Here is a 23,227-nt window from a genome sequence, read left to right as displayed (position 1 = left end):
TACAACATCACGATGTCTGTGACATCAGTATCTGATAGGAACTTTTCAGTTCTGTTATAATCTTATAGGACCACTGTAGTGTATGCAGCGTGTTCTCGACTGAAATGCTCCAGGGTGCATGACATAGTTAGAAGGCAAGGAAATAGGGTGAGACAAACTCTACAACATTTCCCCTTGGTGGTTTAATAGTTAGACTTCCCCAGAGTTCACAGGCTACCTTGCCTCCCAGACTCAGAGCCAGCCTGCAACCTACTACAGGCTAACTTTTAAAGAGCACTTAACATGTGTAACACTTAACCTGCATTACCCGACTTACCCACCCCTGTGAGGCAGGTGCTATTTTTTCAGTACAGATGAGGAAGCTAAGTTCTGTAGGTATAAATAAAGTTTTTCAGCTAGTAAGTGGCAGGGCATGGATGGTCCAATTCTTAATCACTTTACTATATTGACACCCTCAGCTCATGCATGACCTAAGCAAAGGCAGCTGCCTCCCTGCTCTTCCACATGGGTTCATTCTGCAGAGATGGGGCCAGGGACCACACTCAAGAGTAAAGTAAGTTAATGGAAGGGTCAGAAGAATTTCAAACCAAGTTTGAAGCTTTTTGGGCAATGAAATTCTATTTTCCAATAATGTTTACCTATTACTGAGCAAATCTTTTTTATAATTAAAAAATGCTCTCTATCTATGCTAAGTTCTCATATTTTCATTGCTAATTTTGTGTATTTATATTCTTTATTTTATTCAGGAATAAATATCAGTGATTTACCTATAGTATTATTATTTTCCCCCAAAGAAATAGCTGCTGTATTTATTTAAATTATCAGAAAGCATTTATCACTCCTATATATATCCTTTTATTTAACCATTATACTATAGCCATTTATTGAGTGCCCAACATAGACTAAGAATTGTGCTGAGTTTCAAGAGCCAAAAAGTAACGAAACATAAGAAATGTCTACCCACATGAAGCTTATACTCTAGCAGGTTGTAATAAAGAAAGGATATTGGGGGTTAAATTTGTGCTAGTCTCATTCATGTACTTTACACACATTACCTCACTGCCTTCACACCACCCCCATAAAGTAGATGTGATTGCTATGTACATAGGGAGGACACTGAGTTTAGTAACATTCCCAAGATTACCTAGCTAGAACAAAGAAGAACTGGGATTGACCCAGGGATCCTTTCACAATCCAGGTTCTCACGGTGCTTGTATTTGGTACCATCCTAAAACATTGTAAGGAATGCAAACGTGAACCAGACATAGGTCCTTCAAGAAACTTATGATCTAAAAGAGGATGGAAGATAAATTTATATTTACAGCACAGGTAGACACAAGGTCGGGTAAGTACAGAAGAGGGAAAGTCATAACTAACTGAACATTTCAGGGAGTTTTCATGGAAGAGTGACATTTGTTTTGGGTTTGAACATGAACAAATGCAGAAGGAATAAGGAGAGCATTAGTTAAGGCACAGAAAGTGGGAAGCAGAGAATATAGGCCAGTTTGAAACTTGGAGATCACCCATGAATTAGTGGCAATGGAGGTTTTAGAGCTGAACAAAGCTACAAAACTCCTAAACAAATTATTGGGGGGGGGGGGCTCTTCTCTATAGAAGATACATTCCAAGGCCTCCAGTGTATGCCTGAAATTGAAGATAGTACCATGCACTTTTCTATAGGGAATTTCAAATATTCATTTAGAGTAAGCTTGTTATGGCTTCCCTTGGGTGTATCCAAATAGCCAGCATCAGTTCTCTTGTGTTGGGGGCCATTTTTAAGTGAAATGAACAGTACCTGGGCACAGGCACTGAGATAGCACAAGAGTTGATCCAAGATGGCTAAGGGGTGGGCAGCCAGGGGGTACAGATACACTGGGCACAGAGATGGTCCACATCCCAGGAGGGAGCGAGGGCACAGCATGAGATTTCATCACACTATTCAGAAGAGTTTGCAGCTTAAAATTCATGAGTTTTTTACTTCTGGAACTTCCAATTTAATATTTTCAGACCCCAGTGGACCTCAGATAACTGAAATTGCAGAAAACAAAATGGCGGGCAAGAGGTGACTTCTGTAATGGCAAACTGGGGTCAACAGCACAGTGAAGCCATTACCGCTAGCTTACTGTAGGGATCTACTCTTCAAGCATTTGGAAATTTATTACACAATTATATCTGATATCTGAATCACATTTTGTGAAAATGGTTATATATTTTAGACTTAAAACAAGAGTCCCTTTAGTAATGTGGGTGTATAATAACACATTCCTAGAGAATAGCTACCCTAAATGAGCAACAAATATCACATACATAGTGAAGTACTAACATAGGTTTCTCATTTTTTTGGACAGTATTCTGCTCAAATACACCTGAATGTTACAACAGTTTTCACTGATAGTGAATCATTAAGCAATGATTATAAATTGTGAGTGACAGAACTTTGAGAACAGTGTTTCAACTTTACATGGAGAGGGGAATATGATAATAATTTCCATGTCCCTTACTCCAAGGGTTTCCTACACAGTCCTTAAAAATTATATGTTTTTGGTTGAGAAATGCTGCAATTACCCCAATAAAATAAAGGATACTGAAAAGATCATTATTCTTCACATTTTTCAAAAAATTCTAGCTGTTGCAGAAACACACACACACACACGTTAGCAAAGACAAACATAGGATACTTGGAAAACTTTTGTGAATTAACTAAAGCATCACACAAATTAATACAAATATTCAGTGGAAGACTATGTATAATATTGAAATATATTTCTTATACATCAGAAAAAAGTAGTGAAAAGGGATACCATTCATAAGAGCATGAGAACCTTTCAGAAGACTTGAAATATATTTAAAAGAATAATTTTTCAGGCTTGCATATGAATAAGACTACAAAACTTTACTTAGCATCATAACGAAAACCTTGAGATAATGGATGTGAAATAATACCCATGCGCCTCACTGGGAAGATTTAGTAGGAAAAGATGTCAACCCTTTCCAGATCAGTCTACAAGCTTAAATTGTTTAAGTAAAAATGCTGAAAAGAAAGTTTTCTTTCTGAAACTTGGTTAAATTATCTTACAACTTATCTGGAAGCATTTTTTGAATACTAAAAAAATTGTGAAAACTACAAATGACAATGGTAAACTTCGACTTCTAAGAGTTAAGTATGATGATGTTATAGCAGTTTCTTATGCATTAATGAATAGATGAATCAAATATATTCCCAGAAACATACCCAAGTATATGGAATAACTTATTGTATGATAAAAATGACTTTTCTAGTCTGGGGTAGATCTTTCAGTAAATAGTCTACTATTAAATGTTGGTACAACTGCCAATTATTTTTGAAAAAAAGGCTCCATTGGATATTTGTCTTTTTTTTTTTTTTTCTGCCTTGTACCATCTTGGAGTGTCTGATAAAGCATTAAGCTGATGATATGCTTTTTTCTTAAATATTTTATTTATTTATTTGAGAGAGAGAAAGAGTTAAAGACAGAGGGAAATACACAGAGAAAGGTACTCCATCTACTGGTTCACACCCCAAATGGCTGCAATGGCAGGAGCTGGGCTGATCCCAAGCCAGGAGCCAGGAATTTCTTACTGTCTTCATGTGGATGCAGCGGCCCAAGCACTTGAGCCATCTTCCACTGCTTTCCTAGGCCCCAGCAGAGAGCTGGATCAGAAGAGGAGCAGCGGAGGCTGTAACCTGTGCCCATATGGGACGCCTGTGCACCAAAGTGCTGCCCCCAGTGATAAACTATTTTTTAAAGATTTATTTATTTGAAAGAGTTACACAGAGAGAGAAGGAGAGAGAGAGAGAGAGAGAGAGAGAGAGAGAGAGAGAGAGAGAGAGAGAGAAAGAGACAGACTTGCATCCACTGGTTCACTACCCAGTAGGCAGAGAGCTGGATCAGAAGTGGAGCAGCCAGGACTCAAACCAGCACCCATAAGGGATGCCAGCACTGCAGGCGGTGGCTTTACCCACTACGCCACAGCACCAGACCCAACCCAGTGATATACTTTTATGAGGACCCAGACACAGGGCTAGGTCTAAGGAAAGGGTTGGTAGCATCAGAGGGGAGTCATCATTAAAACCCATTCTGGCAGGGGCTGCGCTTGTAGTAACCCGCGTGCAGCATTCCCCAGCGCTAGGCTGGAAGCCGAGGCGAGCCGGGGTCCCAGGTGTCCCCAGTATTCCCTACAGCGCCGAGTGGCACCCAGCTTTCCTGCGCCTTTCGTAGCAGTCGGTGCTGCTGGCTCAGATTCCCTGCACCCTCTCTTGAGATCAGAAATTTGCACTGGGTTCAGTCGCATGTGGTTTTCTCAGAAGTGAGTGGAGATTGGCCCCAAGTAAAAGCACAACTTGCCCTTTTCCCTGACGAACAATGACCTATACAGGATATTTTCCAAGTATGGCAAAGTTGTAAAGGTTAGTATAATGAAAGATAAAGGTACGAGGAAGAGCTAAGGGGTTGCATTCATTTTGTTTTCGGATAGACTCTTCACAAACCTGCACCGGGGTGGTAGACAACAAACAGTTATTTGGTAGAGTGATAAAAGCAAGCATTGCTATCGACAAGGGAAGAGCAGCTGAATTCATCTGAAGACGAAACCACTTTGATGAATCCAAGTGCTAGGAATGTGGGGGAAGTGGACACTTAAGTTATGCCTGTGCCAAAAAATATGCTGGAGAACGCAGACCTCCAAAGGAAAAAGAAGGAAAAAAAAAAAAGTGTGAGAGAGAAAGTTCCTGAACCAGAAGAAGAAATTGAGGAAGTAGAAGAAAGTGAAGATGAAGGGGAAGACCCTACTCTGGACAGTCTCAGCCAGGCTGTAGCCTTCCCGCAAGCCAAACTTGAAGACCAACAGAGAAAAGGGAAACCCAGCCCCTCAGCATGGGATGACTGAAGATGGCCGAGGATATTTCAATATGAGGAAGAGCTCAGTGACTGAAATTACATTTACTGTGTAAATGTCCCTAAAATATAAAAAAGTCTTGGAGCATAAAGTTCAGTTTAGGACTAAGGTTAGTTTTAGAATTTCAGCATAAACCCACTTACTACCAAACAGTTTGTTACTAGAAAATAGTTCATAGAAAAGGTAGAAATAAATAAAGCATTATGTTTCATCTTGCCTTAGCACAGTACAGTTTGAGCATCCCTAATCTGAAATCCTAAACACTCAATATCTGAAGCTTTTTTTTTTTTTTGGGGGGGGGAGGTAAAATAGCAAGGTTTATTAAGAAGGAACATCTGTAAGGACGGATGGGCACCTCTCCAGACAGGACCTGAGAGAGAGTGCCCAGTCCCTCAGACTGGGGGAGGGGGGGGCTGCATGGGTGAGTGGAGAGTACACCTGGCCAGGCCAGGCCAGGCCAGGCGGGCAACTCAGCAAAGATGCAGAGAGCTGAGCGCGCAGTCCAGTTGAGGCTGGGGGTTTTAAGGAGATGGGTCTTGCTTCCCCACCTCTGCTCCTCTTGGAACAAAGGGCTTTTTGGATGTAAATAGAAAAACTTCTCTTGAAGGTCTGAAACAAAGGACTTTATGGATGCAAATGTTATCAGACCTGAGGAAGGGAGCAGGGTGTTTGAGATGCAGATACTGGGCTGCACCTGGGAGATTGTGGAAGATTTATCAGGCAGGAAGCAGGAGGGGTGAGGGCCGCCACCTGGCAGGTTATCAGGTAAAAGGGGGCAGGGCAGGCAGGATGCGAAATCTGGGCTTCCCCTGAAACATTGTTAGGATGACTTTGAGATGCAGATGCATATAGATGTCTTCTGTTTAGGCCTGTCACACACACATAAGCTCATAACTGATGCTTTTCAATGCCAACACAGTGTCTCAAGTAGGACGTTGTGACAATGTTGTTACACATCCTGTGTAAAGTTACCTTCAGGCTGTGTACATAACGTTTATATAAAACATAAATGAAGTTCATATTTAGACTTGGTTCCCATTCCTGTGATATCTCATTATGTTTGTGCAACAATGCAAAATCCTTCTGGTCCCAAGCATTTCAGATAAGGGATATACAACCTGTACTAAAAATCAGAATTTGCTAGTAATAACCTGAAAAGAACTAATTTTAATAAAAATAAGAAAGTATTAGAATAATACTGTAGTCATCCCATGAGAAAAAGGTATTAAAATGATTTATTTGAGATGTTCATTACAAAACTTTACTAGTGTCCGATTGGTTTACATGGCTTTCAAAATTTAATCTTCAAATACTTCATAAAATGTTAATAAACTTTTTCGAGAGAAAAAAAACATTCTGGATGATCTGACATTAGCATTCTGGCTTTGTGAATGTCACTGATGAATAGCCTTGGTAGTCTGACTGATGTTGCCTGTATCAGTGGTATACAAATGCTGATGTCCACTATGTGGGAATTTCTACTCTGTAGCAGAATGAAGAAAGTAGGAAAAATACAAAGCTTATTAAATATAAAATGTTATCATTTTCCAGAACTTGAATAGATATTTCTCAAAAGAAGACATGGAAATGGCCAAGAAGTACATGAAAAAATGCTCAGCATCACTAATCATCAATGAAATGAAAATTAAAACCACAATGATATGTCACCTCACAGCTTTTAGAATGGCTATTATCAGCCAGCACCGCGGCTCAATAGGCTAATCCTCCACCTTGCAGCGCCGGTGCACCAGGTTCTAGTCCTGGTCTGGGTGCCAGATTCTGTCCCGGTTGCCCCTCTTCCAGGCCAGCCCTCTGCTATGGCCCAGGAGTGCACTGGAGGATGGCCCAAGTCCTAGGGCCCTGCACCTGCAAGGGAGACCAGGATAAGTACCTGGCTCCTGCCTTCAGATCAGCGTGATGTGCCTGACGCGGCGGCCATTGGAGGGTGAACCAACGGCAAAGGAAGACCTTTCTCTCTGTCTCTGTCTCACTGTCCACTCTGCCTGTCAAAAAAAAAAAAAAAAAAAAAAAAAGAATGGCTATTATCAAACAAATGAAAGATAAATGTTGGCAAAGGTGTGGATAAAAGGAACCCTAGTACACTGTAGCAGGAAATTTGAATTAAAATAGCTATTATGGAAAATAATATGGAGCGTTCCTCAAAAAATTTAAAATTGAACTATCATGTGATCCATCTATGCCACTGCTGGTTATACAGCAAATGGAAATAAAACCAGTAGGTCAAAGAGTTATCTACACTCCTGTATTTATTGCAGCATTGTTCACAACAGCCAAGATATGGAATAAAGCTAAATGTCCACTGAAAGACATAGGAATAAATAAAAGGTTGGCTGGCACTGCGGCTCACTAGACTAATCCTCTGACTGCAGCGCCAGCACCCCAGGTTCTAGTCCCGGTCGGGGCACCAGATTCTGTCCCGGTTGCTCCTCTTCCAGTCCAGCTCTCTGCTATGGCCCGGGAGTGCAGTGGAGGATGGCCCAAGTGCTTGGGCCCTGCACCCGCATGGGAGACCAGGAGGAAGCACCTGGCTCCTGCCTTCGGATCAGCGCGATGTGCTGGCCGCGGCGGCCATTGGAGGGTGAACCAACAGCAAAGGAAGACCTTTCTCTCTGTCTCTCTCTCTCTCACTGTCTAACTCTGCCTGTCAAAAAAAATTAAAATAAATAAAAAATAAAAAAAATAACCAACAGAAAAGCAAGACCTTTCTTTCTGTCCCTATCTTTCACTGTCCACTCTGCCTGTCAAAATAAATAAAAGGTGGTGATATATATATACATATATATAAATTTTATATATCTCACAATGGAATATTATTAAGCCCTTACAAAGAAAGAAATGCTTTAATTTGCAACATGTGGATGAACTTGGAGTACATTAGGTTATGTGTGAAATAAGCCAGGAATGTAGATATTAATACTACATGATCTCAATTACATATGGAATGTAAACAAGTGGAACTCACAGACACAGAGAAAAAACTGGTGGTTACCAGAGTTTGGGGTGGGAGAGCTGGAAAGATATTGGTCAAAAGACATAAAAATATCAGATAGAAGGAATAAATTAAAGAGATCTACTATAAATCATAGTGACTATAGTTAATAGCAATATATTATATAATGGAAACTATCTAAGTAGATTTTAAGTCTTTTTACCACAAACATGTAAGTACATGAGATATTATATTTGTTAAATAGCTTGGTTAAACCATTTGATAATGTTTACATATATCAAAATATCATGTTGTAGACCATAAATACTTGTATATACAATTTTTACTTGTCTATTAAAAATAAATTTAAGAAATTATCCATTTCCTGAAGATTTTATTTATCTTAGATTTTGATATTAAAAATGTTCTTGTGACAAGGATGAATTTGGTATTTGGTTGTGTTTCTTTGAAATTAATTATTAACGTAATAAGATGACACATGTACTTATTTGTGGAAGCTAAAAAAGTTGATCTCATAGAAGTAGAAGAATAGTGTTTATCAGCGGTTGGGAGATTTGAAAGTGGAGGGTGGAGAGAGGGTGGGCAATGGATGTGAGGGAGCAATTGAATAGTAGGAATAACCTCTATTGTTCTATAGCACAGTAGGGTGACTATGCTTGTCAATAATTAATTTTACCTCAAAATAGTAGGATTTTGAATGTTCTTAACTCAAAAAATGATAAATGTTTCCAGTGATGGATATGTAACTTAACCTAATATGATCCTTATACCTTGTATACATGTATAGAAGTATCACAATATACCCCTTAAATCTAGACACTTATCTGTCAATTAAAAATTTTTTTGAGTTGGAAAATCAGATAGTTGAAAACATGATGTCAGTTTTTCCAATCTGTTTTTATTTTTCTGGCATAAACTCTCAAGTTTATGTAACACTATACAAGACATGTTGGACCGAGCTTCTCGATATAGGCCACAGAACCAAAAATTCTCAGAACATTCCAAATCTGGTAACCAATTACAAGCCCTCTGCTAGGTTATCTTCTCCTCAACTTTTCCTGCAGGGGCATCCAATATCTTATTGAATAGGGACCTTATCACTTCTTACAAAGCATCCTGTTCCATGTGTAGACATTTCCACCTGGGACAATTCCCTGCGGGACAGCAAAGGACATGACTTCTTCCTTTTTTTTTTTTTTTTTTGACAGGCAGAGTGGACAGTGAGAGAGATAGACAGAGAGAAAGGTCTTCCTTTTTGCTGTTGGTTCACCCTCCAATGGCCACCGCGGCTGGCGCGCTGCGGCCGGCACACTGCGCTGATCCGATGGCAGGAGCCAGGTGCTTATCCTGGTCTCCCATGCGGGTGCAGGGCCCAAGCACTTGGGCCATCCTCCACTGCACTCCCTGGCCACAGCAGAGAGCTGGCCTGGAAGAGGGGCAACTGGGACAGAATCCGGTGCCCCGACCGGGACTAGAACCTGGTGTGCCGGCGCCGCAAGGCGGAGGATTAGCCTATTGAGCCGCGGCGCCGGCCATGACTTCTTTCTTTTAGAAGACAGCCCTTAACATACTTAAAGATAACAGTCATATCCTTCTCCATGTACCAGCACATCCTCTCATTTCCTTCAGCAAACTGTTATCTGCCAGTGGTGATCCGTGTGGATACAAACACCAGCAACCTTTGGTTATTTGGTAATCACATCATATAGCTTTTGTATATTGAGCTTGCAGTAATTAAAACAGCTTAAGCTTATATGCCCCCTCCTCAGTGGATTCTATTTGTCTGATTTCTTGTCTATCTATGAACACTTGCCTTTTTGAATCTTTTGAGAACTTCATGCATATCTCTGTCAGGTTGATAAGCACTCTATTTCATCCAGCTATCTGGCTTCCCCCTTATCTTTTTGGCACCTGCAGGTTTTGATGAGTTTACTATCTGAATTTTTTTTTTTGACAGGCAGAGTGGATAGTGAGAGAGACAGAGAGAAAGGTCTTCCTTTTTGCCGTTAGTTCACCCTCCAATGGCCACTGTGGCCAGCATACCGCGCTGATCCGAAGGCAGGAGCCAGATGCTTCTCCTGGTCTCCCATGCGGGTGCAGGACCCAAGGACTTGGGCCATCCTCCACTGCCTTCCCGGGCCATAGCAGAGAGCTAGCCTGGAAGAGGGGCAACCGGGATAGAATCCAGCGCCCCGACTGGGACTAGAACCCGGTGTGCCGGCGCTGCAAGGTGGAGGATTAGCCTGTTAAGCCACGGTGCCAGCCTAACTATCTGAATTTATTTAAGATGCTGGGGAAATATTAAATAGATTAGGGCTAAGGACAGAACCCTATCACTAAGGATTATCATAAACTCCGGACTTGTTTTTTTAAAGATTTATTTTGTTTATTTGAAAGACAGAGTTACAGAGAGAGGTAGAGACAGAGAGAGAGGTCTTCCATCTGCTGGTTCACTCCCCAGATGGCTGCAGCGGCTGGAGCTGAGCCAATCTGGAGCCAGGAGCCAGGAGCTTCTTCTGGGTCTCCCATGTGGGTGCAGGGGCCCAAGCACTTGCGCCATATTCCACTGCTTTTCCAGTGGAAAAGGCCATAGCAGAGAGCTGGATTTGAAGAGGAGCAGCCAGGACTAGAACTGGCGCCCATATGGGATGCCAGCATTTCAGGCCAGGGCTTTAACCCACTGTACCACAGCACCAGCCCCACTCCAGACTTTTAAAATAAGTTTTTATTTATATATTTGAGAGGTAGACAGATAAAGACACACACACACACACATACACACACAGTCCACTTTCATACTGTGACTCACTCCCCAAAATGCCTTCAAAAAATTGGGCTGAACAGTGCCAAAATCATGAATTAGGAACTCAGTCCAGGTATGCCATGTGGTTGGCAGGAATCCAATCACGTGAGTCATTACTACTGCTTGTAGTATTAGCAGGAAACTGGAGTCAGGAGATGCTAGAGAAACTGTAATCAGAAGTGGAGTCTGGTATTCAACATGGAATGTAAGCATCTTTTAAAATGGTTTTAAATTTATTTTCATTTGTATTTGAGAGAGAGAGAGAGAGAGAGAGAGAAATCTTCCAGCTGCTGGTTCACTCATCAAATGCTGCAACAACCAGAGCTGGGCCAGGCTGAAACCTGGAGCCCGGGTGACAGGTGCCCAAGTGCTTGTGCCATCACCTGCCTCCTCCTAGGGTGCACGTTAACAAGTAGCTGGATCAGAAGCAGAGTAGTTGAGACTCAAACAGGGCACTCCAATAGAGGATGCAGGAATCCCAATTGGTGAGTTACCAGTGGGCCAAATGCCCACTCCAGGGTGCAGACGCTTTAATCTTCGGGTCAAATGCTTGCATCCAGACTTATATTTAAAAATGATAGTGCCAATCACAAGTTCTGTCTTCAGTTATCTTTACTTGTTGGTATAAAAGAATAGTCAATGGGGCTAAAGCATCCACTAGAGAATTTTATCTAACAGTCATTACCATTTTCAATATAGATGTTTAATCAATTATAGACCAAATTCCCAGTGTTCCTTGATTGATGGCAATCACAATATATTTTGTCGAACACTTAACTGAAAATAAGATATACCTGGTTTACTGAAAACTCAATGAAAAAAAGACACAGGATTTGATACTATTTGTGAGACCTAGCCATTGTCACTTATCTTCTAAGTTTCAAAACCATTAGCTTAATAATCAACCATTGTTTTTCTTAGTGATAACTAGCCTCTAGTGTCTATATCTGCTTCCTTCTTTTTATGGAAACCAGTGCAACGATTCATGCATTCATTTGTTTATTCAGTGATTACTTATTCAGTGCCTGTTACATGCCAGGTACTCTTCACGGTGCTGGCATACAAGGGTTCTCATTGTATTCAGTCATCTTATCTTTAAACATCTTTACTTTCTGTTATTACTTTTTTCATAGTTTTTCAAGACATCCTGGGAGGAAATGGTCTTGTCCACATATTCTGGGCTAGAAGACTGAGCATTACTTCCTGGGGGATTACAGTTGTATTTTTCCCCTATGCCTTGTGCTCACATACATCCTTTCTCTTTCTCTCAAATTTTATATATATATATATATATGCTATTATATATGTTATTATATATATTGTGTGTATATATATGTGTATATATATATATATATATATATATATATATAACTCTCCATCCTTAACTCTTCCCAGGCTTGGGTATTCTCCTTTTAAAGAAAAAAAATATGTGAATTAGGGCTAATTCAGTAAACTTTGCTGGAGTTGGCAAGTGATCTCTGAGGATTACACACTTGCTGGAAATGGTGGTGTGTGTGTTTGGGGTTAGGGGGCTGTCCTGGATTGAATATTTTAAGTTGTCAGGCACCAGCTACTGTTCGTTTATTCTTCAACTGGGGACAGGAGAAAGAGAATGGGAGCTGTCTTATAAGTGGAGAGGGCCAAAGCTGACGAAGCCGGAATAATTTCTCCCCATTAATTCTTAGCATCATCAACTATCTCCCTTGGTTCTCTACAACTCGTGCTCTTTAAATAACACTTAACAGGATAAACATTTTCCTCCCTGCGGTAGCATGTGGTTAGGAATAATAGTAATTTACATTACTTGAATCCAAGCAATTAACTCTCCAGTATTTCATAAGACTGCAATTATTCTCTAAGTAGGAACTCTTCAGCCTACTGATAGAAGAGGTGAGCTTTGCATACCTGCACATGCTTCTACACCAGCTGGGTTGAGGGACTTTGGTTTGTTCCATATGCTCAGACTGATGCACTGGATGGTGTGGCTTAGGCTGACTCCACCTTTAGCTTTGGGTAACTTGTGATGACAGCCACGTGTTAACAGTGAGGATTTGGGGAGAATGGCTGACTTGTCATGCCTGGATTTCACCAATGTTTGAAACTTCCTGAAAAGAGAAACTGTCTTCCTGGAAGGGCTTTTTGAATTCTCAAATCCTGAGTCTTCTCACTGGAATAAAATCCACACCTGAGCAGGTGTGTGCGTGTTCTCACTCACACACATTGCACACACACATACATACCCCAGAACTGTGGGGCCTGGAGAGCACCACTTATAATGCAACCAAGTCTGGGTGCTTTTAAAAAGTCTATTTCTTGCTTATAAATAAATGGTAATTTGTTTAAAAGCATCATTACACACAGTGTTCAGTCAGATCCCATGCATTCGATTATTTTAAATAAATGGACCATAAATGGAACAAGTTCTTTCTAATTTACAAATGATAGGAAACATTTTTCAAGAAAAAAAGGAAAAGTGTAAAATTTGTTCTTAACTACATCTCATTAATGTGGAACTGTTCAATGACCTGTAAAGATTAAAGAATTAGCGAATTGGTGGAATTATCAGAATGAAAAATCTGTATAATTTTGGTTTCAATTTAAAAATCTACTAAACAGTCTAGCGACTTTAGTCTCGGATATTACTTTTTAATATCAGTTCCTATAAATGCAGTGGCATCAGGGTTACAAATGAACTGAATGGAAAGCAACAAATAGTATGTTTAAATTCACAGCACAACAGAGGAGCTAAGTGGAAAGGAGGGACGCCAAGCGAGGGGAGGATGGGTTATGTTTTTTCTAATAAAACAACTGAAGACGTTTAATTGAGTGACCACTCTGTTAAGTGGAGCAAAAATTAATATATATAAATGGGTTCATGTCCATGCAACGGTACATAATTAAGAGCCTGAATTCAAATGGAGAAACAGAGACAGAGCTACTTAACCGATATTGCCAGGGTATCTCTTTCTTTCTAAAAAGTGTTCCAGTGATTGTAAACAGAAGGAGAGATGTAAAAAAGTAAGTGCAGAAGATCTTACAGATTAAACGGGACTCAAAAGAGGTGGCCATCCCAGTTGATGAGTCTGCTCTTGAGACAAGAGCAGGTTATGTGCCACCCCTCCCCTGAACTGCCTATACCTCCTCTGTCTCATTGTGACTAAAGCTAGTAGCAAAGGATGCTTCTCTTCAGGACTGACCGACCTCACTGGTCTTTGTCTGCTCTGGGTGGACATCAGTGTGACTCCGGGCAACTTTTCCTGCTAAACTAGAACCGTTCTGAAGTGGAGCATTATTCCAAATGGCTCTCAATGACCACTGTAAGCATTGCCTGTTCCAGTCTTTACCAGGTAGCTCATCACTGCTTTCTCTCAGCTCCATGGTCCTATTTCTTTCTGGCTCTGGGCTTTGCCTCTCATTGTTCTTTTCTGCCTTTGACTATGCCATGGCAGTGGCCCAGAAGCCATCTATTAGACACCTGTCAGTGCTGCTGCTTTTCACCTGTGCTGCAGAGTTCCTGTTGCCCTTTGAAAACCACTCACCTGTCTTTCCACCACGCTCTGTTCTCTGAGGCTCTGACCCATCACAGCAGCTTCACTTACTCCCTTGTTTTTGGCAGAAGGAATGAGGTCAAGTGGAGAGTGGGATTAGCGGTGATTTCCCCCCACTTCTGGATGCCTAAGGGTTGGTTGCTTGCCACAGCAATTCTCAGAAGGTTCTTGCATACCACTCTGCTTTTTGAATACTCACTCCCTTCCTTCACCCCTCTGGCCTAAGGGTGATAGTGCGTCTTAGCTGTTATAATGCCTCCAGTGCTCTATTTCTTTCCAGCTCATGGCTTTTGATTAGGGCCTTTCAAGCCATGACTGTGGGAAATAAGGATATTGCCTGGACCCTAAACCCCCACACCGGGTCTCGTGGGAACAGTCAAATGGACTTCTAATTCACTTGGTGTTTTCCGTTTTGGCAAGATGAAAAAACTGTTGTTTGATAACCTGCATAAATAGAGAGAAGCCTGCATGTCCATTTGTCTTCAGTGGAGATGGACAATTTCAGAGTCTTTGGAGTTCCAAAGCTAGAACACAGGTCCCCAACATTTAACATCTAATAAGCTACTGAGCTAACTAAGGTAGGGAGAGTTGTAATAACTGATTTTTTAAAAAATAGATTTATTTATTTATTTGAAACTCACAGTTACAGAGAGACAGAGAGAGAAAAGAGGGAGAGAGATCTTCCATCCACTGGTTCACTCCCCAAGTGGCCACAATGGCCCAGACCTGAGGCAAGAACTTCATCCTGGTCTCCCACATGCAGGTACCCAAGCACTTGGGCCATCTTCCACTGCCTTTCCAAGACCATTAGCAGGGAGCTGGATTGGAAATGGAGCATTTGCGGTATGCACCAGTGCCCACATGGGAAACTGGCATCGCAGGTAGCAGCTTTACCAGGTATGCTGCAAGATCAGCCCCGAAAACTCACATTTTTTGTAACTCTATACAGCACTTTTCACTTGCATTGTTTTCTCACAACTGCTCAGTAAATTACCTGTAGTGCAGTTGTTCTCTACTGTGATAACTGTCTCTGAGGGAACAAATGGCATTGTCTGGAGACATTGTTTTAGTCTGGGAACAATGCTGCTGACATTTGGAGAGTAGAGACTAGAGATGCTAATAAACATCCTACAGTACACAGAATTTAAAAGTCCCCTACAATAAAGAACTATCTGGTCCAAACATGAATAGAGCAGAGGTGAGTCTGACTCCTACATTGTTTCTTCCTGAGTGACCAGAGACAACTGTGGGAGTATCTTGTGGGATTGATCTGTGAGATTCAGTGAATCAGAGTATTCTATGTGAAAATTTTTCCAAGGGAGATAAAAATGAGTGTAACTATGCAGCTAGAGCTAGAAACTTGCACAGAGAGATTTGAGAAGTAAGACCTCTGGGCATCGAGTGTTAATGCTACTGACAATTGTCCTCTGTGGGGACCGAAGCTTAAAGCCTTGCATGGATCCTTCTATCCTACCCCTCCGTGGCACCTATCTCCTTCAAATTTCCATTTTTTTAAAGATGCAGGTATTCAGGGCCGGTGCTGTGGGGCAGTAGACTAAGCCTCTGACTGCAGTGCCGACATCCCATGTGGGCCCTGGTTCATGTCCCGGCTGCTCCTCCTCCAATCCAGCTCTCTGCTATGGCCTGGGAGGGCAGTAAAGGATGGCCCAAGTGCTTTGGCCCATGTACCCGGAGGAGGCTCCTGGCTTGAGATCAGCCCAGCTCTGGCTGTTGCAACCATTTGGAGAGTGAACCAATGGTTGGATGATTCTCTCCGTATCTCCCTCTCTCTGTCTGTAACTCTACCTCTCAAATAAATAAATAAAATATTTAAAAAAGATGAAAATATTCAAATTGAAGGAGGAGGATGGCGGTTTCCCTAGACTTAGATTTGAGGCTCACTTGTTGAGGCCCGCTGCCACTGGCATCTTGGGCACATGGACTGGGATGTCTTTCTGAAGGTTTCACGCACCCTTTCTCATGAGGATTCTGCAATAAGATGGGCCTACTGTTCCAGTGTTCCTGGGAATGTGGATATTCTGTGCTTATTCCTCAGGAGGACAATTCTCTGGGACATGCTCAAACTCATTTGCTTTGTCCTCATGTGTTACATAGGAATACTTATTGTCGTCCATTGTCCAAGACGAAATGATGTCTGAGAGAAAATTAAGCAAGATTTTCAGACATTAACTTTTGCCAAATGAGTTTATTTGTGCTAAGTTCCATTTCAGCATAGATTTAGTTAGACAGGAAATTTACAAAGTAAAAAGGGGAGGGCCAGTGCCATGGCTCACTTGGTTAATCCTCCAGCTGCAGCGCCAGCGTGCTATATGGGCGCCGGTTCTAGTCCCGGTTGCTCCTCTTCCAGTCCAGCTCTCTGCTGTGGCCCGGGAAGGCAGTGGAGGATGGCCCAAGTGCTTGGGTGCCTGCACCCACATGGGAGACCAGGAGGAAGCACACAGCAGAGAGCTGGACTGGAAGAGGGGCAACCGGGACAGAATCTGACACCCCAACCAGGACTAGAACCCTGGGTGCCAGCGCAGCAGGTGGAGGATTAGCCTATTGAGCCGCGGTGCCAGCCCCTTGGACATCTTGAAGCTAAGACTTCTCTCTGTAGCATATGTAAGCTGCTTGCTACTCTGGAGGATGCTGGCCAGCTTCTGCCAGGTACACCTGCCAGCCTCCTGTTTTCTGTGGAAAGGGCCAGTTTTTCCAATCGACTATAACTTATTCTCTTGGCAAGTCAGATGGAACTGTGAGAACCTATGTAGGTCATCATTCCAGATATTTGTACCATGTTTTGTTGAAGATGCCTTGGGGGAGTCAAGATGATTTGGGAAATCTATCTGGTTTATAATGTGCAGGCATGGACGAACTCAGGAAGGTGGAGAGAGAGTACAGTTCACGTGACCATTCACAAAGTTCAAGCTGCATAAAAAAGTATCTCAGGAAGCATCAAGTACAGGGGTTGAAAGAGTAATGGAGACAGAAATTCTTATTTCTTTAACTTGGATTCTTATTTCTTTAACTTTCTGGTTTAGTGACATTGGCAAATTTCACAGCCTCAGTTTTCCAATATGAAAAACAGGAATGGTAGTAACGTTACCATTGTTTATCAGTGTTAGTGGGAATAACATAGAGTGTGTTTAGCTTAATGATTGCTCTCACAGTTGTTACCAAAGAGTAGGGATAAAGTTGTGCAGACAAAAACCTGGAAGAATTGAGAGCCCAAATATCCCATGAAACAGGAATGTGCACACGAGGGAGCAGGGACTCAAGATCAAAAATGGAGATGTGGTAATGTAAGGTGCTTTCAGGAGAAAGAGAGGATACAGGCTATAGAACTGTAGCCGTAGCAGTAGTTGGAGTGAGAGGAATGAAGCTAAGCTCATCGAAGCCTACAGAAAGGTAAGAGGTCTGGAGGCTGTGACATTATGGCTTTGACCAGGGAACCCACTGGACATTGGGACCACTTAGGTGACCCAGGAGCCAAATCAATTCATGAAGAATGAGAATGATAAGGAGGGGCAGAAATCTAGTGTGATGCCTGAGCTTATGTCTATCAAGGGTTTTGAGTGAAAGCTACCGAGTGATAGTTTCCAAGTGTTTGTGAGGAACTGGAAGAATGCTCAAAGCACTTCCTAGCCTCACAGATTTGTGAGGTGGAAAAAACAGAACTTAAATCCAACAAGTTATAGGTCTTCTCATGGGAAGGCTGTCTTTCAGTTAATACTGGCATTTGCTACTACTTTGTGTGTGCATGTGTGCGTGTGTGCATGCCTACTGTGTACCGGGACACTTACAGGTGTTACTCTAATCTTCACTGCAATCAGGAGGTAGACACTGTCACTCTCATTTTGTAGAAATTAGGAGACTGAGGGTCAGAAAGGTTAGAAGCCTCATCCTAAATCACGCGGTTAGGTGAAAGACTCAGGATGAGTACACGAGTTCATCTAACTGCCAAGCCTGCACTGCTTCCACTAGCACAGCATGGCATCAGGCAAACCAGATAGAATTTTGAGGAAAGTGTGGAAACATTGGATTTCTGTTAACCAGGGAATAGACGTCCCAGATACACAGAAGAAATGGGTGGGGAAGAGGAGGACATTGGGAGATGTAGAAAGAAGAGAAGAAGCAAGGATGCCTTGGGCTGGTCATGGCAGGAGGATCAGTGAATTTAAAGGAACTGGACAGAAGGTGTGTGATAAAGACTCATAAGGATGTAACAGGTGCATGGAATTGGTTTGCCTCAGTAGACCAAATTTACAAAAAGTTGTTGGACATCACAGGAACTCTGTCCTTTCAGTAGTGAAGATGTTGCTTTTTGGAACTTGTTCAATGGATCCCCAACGTCTGTGTGTCTCTAGGAGTTGTCATTAATTATTCCCAGGAGGTCAAGGAAGAGGGGTCAAGTGCTTAGTTTGGGTTGGCCTGGATGTTGGCAGGGAGGATGTTCATAACGGAGGAATTGTCCACAAATGCACGGCTTCCTCCAACTGCACACAAGGGTTTCCAGCAGCCTTTGAAATCAGTCAGCGGTCTGTCTGTAATAATTGATGTGCATGGTCCCCTAATCAGGGACTGGAGTCCAATGCCAATTGTTTCTTTTACTTTTTAATGGATTCGAACTCCATACCCAAGCTTAGAAAATCAAAGCACTTCTGGAAGATATTTATTAGCGGCCAAATTATAAAAACACATAGCAAACCTTTAGTTTGCATTACAAGTGTTAATATATGCAGAGCCCCGTGAATAGCTCATCTTTCTGCCTCTCTTGTATCTTAAATTTTTCATTACAAATTTCCAGGGCTTCAAAGTAGACTCTCACAGCCGGCGCCTTTTTTCTCCCTTGCATGACAAAGAGCTGTCAAAAACGGTTCCTGGGCTGGCTAGTTTCTTCCCCTTTTTTCTCTCATCTAAATGTCAAACAACTTAGCTTAAATAAAGCCCAGCATTCTTCGTCTGGTGCTTCTCAAAAGAAAAACACCACCACAGAAGGCATCTACAAAGGCCCTAATTAATGTTTCTCATTGATTTGGTTTTAGTGTGATGTATTTTATGAAAAAAATATGAATCCAGAAGGCACTCTCATTAAAATCATTAGTGGCTCAACATTGGCTGCAAACAGCCTAGTGCGTGGTGGGGCTTAAGAACCCAGACTCACACAAACACACAGACACAGAACTCACACGTGTACTTATACATGCACGTGATATGCTTTCCATGCAGATAATGTGCAAGATATGTCCAAAATACCGGCATGCAGGTGCATATATTAATCATGGATGCACATATGTACTTGTATTTGCTTGACTAGTCATGGAATATGTGCAAGCACACCAACAGGCATGCATCTGATCACCTATGTGTGCACAGAAGGCACAATGCCGCATATGCTCATACACAGAGTGCGCACATCCATCCGTGCAGTTACACCTCTGAACATAGCTGTTGACTATATACCAGTGAATATCCATGTATCGGAAGTAGAAAGGAGAACGGTGTCTTATTTCTTGGGATTATATTCATGGGAGAGACCAATAAATAGCAGGGCCAATGATTTGCCTCATTACTAGGTTGTTCAGATTTTTTTCTCATTTCTTCTTCAGTTGGTCTCCTAATTCCATCAGCCAAAGCTATCAGGACATATCAGGGATGTACTCTTGTCCCCTTTTCCTGCTGAAACTCGACTATTCTTTGGATAGGTTAGAGTGTTTTCTGACTCTCTCTTCTGATTGTTCTCTTGATTCTTTTTCATGGGACTGACTGGGAGAAAATGAGAGAAAAGGAGATGGATTATAGATCTTGATAAGGCAGGGAGATAAACCCCATGATCTGAAATGACTAAAGTTGAGATTTAGGCTCATTAGATGGCAGCTCCTTCCAGGGGTGGTTTTGAGGTTCCTAGAGCCTTGTTTCAATGTTTTGTATTTTGTTTCCTTTCCATAAGTCAGTTCTTGGATGAATGAGCCCTATCTCTCTCTCACATCCTATTTTTAAAGACTCTTGTTTTCAGGATGACAATTTTTGAAGGGTCTTCCATCATTTATAGAAGTATGTGGAGGAAGCTGTCTCCTGAATTACACTTTGAAGCACAACCTGTCTATGCTCTCACTGTGATGTGTTGGATCCACCCTTATGTCTGTGCAGCCAGAGTCTAAGTCTATCCCAGTATTCTTCCTCCCAGGCCAGCCTGATAGAGTGCAGCATTAGTATTTGGGCCACAGCCATGGCTAATGGTGAACAGCAGATTTGCTCCTAGGTTAAGACACATTGCTGTTGTTTCAGGTGCATGTATTTCTTTCAAGGACTTTCCAAGGAGAAAATCATGGAGTCAACAAACTGTGTATTCTCAGAGCCCAATGTCATGATATTATCTCACCACAAAAGATACATGAAACTTAGAACAGATGGTGTTAAGTTGGACAACAAATTCTCTGAAATCATCAGAGACTCCACTTTTTATCTTCTCCTAGTGAGTTTCACACTGAGCCCACAGGGAGCATAGATTTTCCTTTCAAGGACCCTCTCCTTTTCTCTCCCAGGGTGTTGGAGGCATCGTTTTTGCCCTCTCTATGTGTTGCATACTCACATCTCCCCTACAAGGAGAAATTGCTAACATAAGTGTAGAAACATTACATTTTGAGTTCATATAACCCAATGGGAAAGGCCTCTGTGTCCTAGGTCAGAGCTCTTGCCAATGCCCTCGTGACCTTTTGGCATCTCTTGAACTTCCTGCCTCCTCCTCCTCCTCCTCCACCTCCTCCTCCTCCTTCCATGTGATGCCTGTGCTGTAACACTGTAGCCTAGTGTGTGTGTGTGTGTGTGTGTGTATGTATGGCATTTCTCTCTTTCACTCTCATAAAGCCTGAATAACTGGGTTCCCACTTTTTAGACTTGGAATAAAGGCTTAGTCTTAAGTTCTGTTCTACAATCTATTTTCAGCAGACTTTGAGACTTTGGGTGTTGTGCTTGACATTAATAACGTAACAGATGATTTGCTTTGGTAAATACACTGGTCACACTAGTGACCAGTGTATACCATTGTTCTGAACCCCAGAAGGGAGTGCGAATGAGGGGAATTTCAATCCATTGCATACTTAAACTCAACGTTCAATAATGACACATTGAGATATAATAAGTAATGGCTACTTTTAGCATTAGAGAGAGAGAGAGAGAGAGAGAGAGAGAGAGGGTGAGTGGAGGCAGGGGAGTTATGTGCCAAAGCCTCTCTAAGTAATTAAAGCACAGTCTTCATGTTTTGCCATTTGTCAGAACAAAGTAAATATTGGAATCTTAGTACTTGCATCTTTTCAGTTAAATATCCTTCTGTGGCTATTGCTCAAATATTGAAAATACTTGTGTAAGTTCTAGTGCAAAGCTGCCATCAGAGTGATTTATATGGAGACATAACCTGCTGCCTCCCTGAATTCATGCATCTACCATCACAGTTCATATCAATTTTGCTCTGGTCCCCATTAGCAATGTTGTCAAAAAAATCACAGAAAAATAACGACCCTGCAAGCCAAGAAATTTAGATCCGGATATGAGCTGTAAATCTGTATTAATTTAATAGTTAAAGTGCGTTAATGCTTTGTAATATTTTTTCTTTATAGAGAACACAATAGTGAGGTCATCTGTAATAAAGACGTTAATCCTGAGCCACCTGCTAGTTTGTTTTGCCTCTTGGGGCAAGAGGACATTAATGGATGAAATATGGCCTCGAGCTCCTTAAAATGGTGTTTTATGGCAACCTCTATGCAGGGCTATAAAACACTCATTCTGAGTGATAAAGGGTCTCAAGTAGGGATATACACTCTCCATCATGCCTGATCTGACATTAGCTTTGCTTGACTTATCACTCATCCACCCGGCTGGGCAGCAATGGAGACAGGGGCAGCCCCAGGGCTCAGGGAGGAGTAGAATGAGTTGCCTGGCTTTTTGGATCAGTTTTGGGGACTCAGGCCCTAGGAAAAGTTGTTCATTTTAGAATCTATTGCCAGTTTAACTCCTTGGTTGTTTGGTTTAGGAATATGGCCTGTTGCTGATGCCGTGGCTCAATAGGCTAATCCTCCACCTGTGGCGCCGGCACACCGGGTTCTAGTCCTGGTCAGGGCACCGGATTCTGTCCTGGTTGCCCCTCTTCCAGTCCAGCTCTCTGCTGTGGCCCGGGAGTGCAGTGGAGGATAGCCCAAGTCCTTGGGCCTGGCACCCGCATGGGAGACCAGGAGAAGCACCTGGCTCCTGGCTTCAGATCAGCGCGGTCATTGTGGGGTGAACCAACGGCAAAGGAAGACCTTTCTCTCTCTCTCTCTCTCTCTCTCTCTCTCTCACTGTCTAACTCTGCCTATCTAAAAAAAAAAAAAAAAAAAGGAAAATAAGTTATAGTTGCCCATCTTCCCTTCTTCTGAAAGTACTTTCTCATATTGTTAGGATTGTTCTTTGTTTCAATTACAGTGGTCTTTTTCTAGAATGAAAGAACGAACCCCATTCAGAGCCTTCTTATTCCTTTTAAAATACATAATTTTTTTAAAAAAATTTTTGTTGGAATAGGTATCTTCCACAGATGCATACAACAAGCTATTAAGATGGTGCCAATCTGCAGGTAGTGAACCTTCGTTATCTTCCATAGGACTCACAGAATTAGGGGCGAATTCTTCACTTTGGCATTCAAGAGTCAGAGGTTGTCATCAAGCAGAGTAGTATGGCAAAGGATACTTGCAATTTGTCAAAGCAGTGGGCATCAGAGGGAATGCCTCATGTATCAGCCCTAGGTAGCCATGGCAAGTTGACCTCCTAAGGGAACATGGTCTCTGGTGGTCCAGAGGAAGAAGAGACAAAGATGCCCAGAAGGTCAGTGTCAGTGAGCTCTTAAAGAGATTGTCACACAGATGAGGTCATCAGGAATCATGAGATAGCAGGACACAGGGTACAGCCCTTAGTTAAAAGGGGTGTAGTCTTTATATCAAGTTCCAGAATAAAGAACAAGTG

General features: G+C 42.0%; 1 pseudogene; it reads left to right on the top strand.

Moving 5' to 3' along the window:
* The first annotated feature begins 523 nt into the window (after nt 1–523).
* LOC133763740 (zinc finger CCHC-type and RNA-binding motif-containing protein 1-like) lies at nt 524–4,905 on the top strand (annotated as a pseudogene).
* The last annotated feature ends 18,322 nt before the right edge of the window (nt 4,906–23,227 follow it).

The sequence above is a fragment of the Lepus europaeus genome, chromosome 7 (genome assembly GCF_033115175.1).
Source record: "Lepus europaeus isolate LE1 chromosome 7, mLepTim1.pri, whole genome shotgun sequence".
Taxonomy (NCBI): domain Eukaryota; kingdom Metazoa; phylum Chordata; class Mammalia; order Lagomorpha; family Leporidae; genus Lepus; species Lepus europaeus.
This window is presented reverse-complemented; position numbering and strand designations above follow the sequence as displayed.